The sequence below is a fragment of the Olea europaea genome, unplaced genomic scaffold (genome assembly GCF_002742605.1).
Source record: "Olea europaea var. sylvestris unplaced genomic scaffold, O_europaea_v1 scaffold1495, whole genome shotgun sequence".
Classification (NCBI taxonomy): domain Eukaryota; kingdom Viridiplantae; phylum Streptophyta; class Magnoliopsida; order Lamiales; family Oleaceae; genus Olea; species Olea europaea.
Window position 1 is genome coordinate 34,930 of NW_019232518.1, and position 1,329 is coordinate 36,258.

Below are 1,329 nucleotides of genomic sequence, written 5' to 3' on the forward strand. Positions count from 1 at the left end.
TAAAAAATTAAGAGTTTTTGGTTTTAAAGTAAGCACAGAATAGTATGCACCATTAGGTTTTGTTAGGTCATTGTCATCATTGGTCTCCAGCATGTGTTGGACTGTAAAGTGAAATCTTAAAGGTCAAAACAACATGATATTATATTATTTGGACCCTTCAAAGGGAATGTTAGGCAATGATTATGTCTCCGCTGCAAAGTCAGATTTCTTAACCCAATGAAAATTGAAATAAATATATATTGAAATGGGGCCTAGCCATTGAAATTTGTCATTGACCACACCCTTTTTACTATCTTATCTCGAAATTTAAGTAAATATTCTACTTCAACATGTCTTATCACGTTTAATCTTATCGAAGTCCTGATACACGTGTAAAAGCTTAAATTAAAGGATATTATATTGAAATATTTCTTCTAAAAATTGGACACATTATTCCTCAAGTGCACCGCCATACCATCCCCATCACACCTACCCACAAAGTCCAAAGTGGAGATTTTCCTAAGCCACAGTTGAAGGAGAATGTAGGGATCGTTGTAAAAGAAATAAGAATGTTTGTCTACTCACTCTTTCCTTTCGGCTGGGTTGGCATCATGATCTTTGGGCCATACACCTTATTGCATCATGATGATGCACTACATGATGATGATCAATATTGTTCCTCATGCTAAGTACATATTTGAACACATTTGATCAACATTTGTTTGATGGGCGTGACAGTCCATAAATATGAACGTACTTTTCTTGATCGCACGTGATGCGGCAGAATAATACGAGAACAAAGATTCTGTTGAGGATTAGTTGATTTGAAAAATTAAATATAGAAAATAGACAATATTAAATAAAATTATCGAAGTATAAGAAAGGCCAAATTTAATCTTAAAACATGCTAATTCTTATAAACTCATGAAGCACTCTTGTACCCAAAAAACTGCAATACATTATATATATGTCCCAACTCTGAACAACTTATTTGAGGATTTGGTAAGCTAAATGAGTAATTTGATTAAGATTAAGTCTCTGTTTGTTTTCCATTCTTTTTTCATTAAAATAAAAAATATGACCGTTATCATCATACCAAGCCACCAAATTTGAATTTTTATCTTTTGTATGAGACTCATAATGACTATATATTTTATTCTTATTCTTAAAAAAATGGGAAACAAACGCCCTCTAGATTGAGTGAAGGATCCAATTGTAAATGACTTTAAACGTTGAGAATCACGAAGATAATCATTTAGCATTTAGAAAGCATTAAAAAGTTTAATCCTAAGTGTTTTTTTTTTTGGAGGAGGAGGGGGGGGGGGGGGTTTTGGGGGGGAAAAAAGGGGC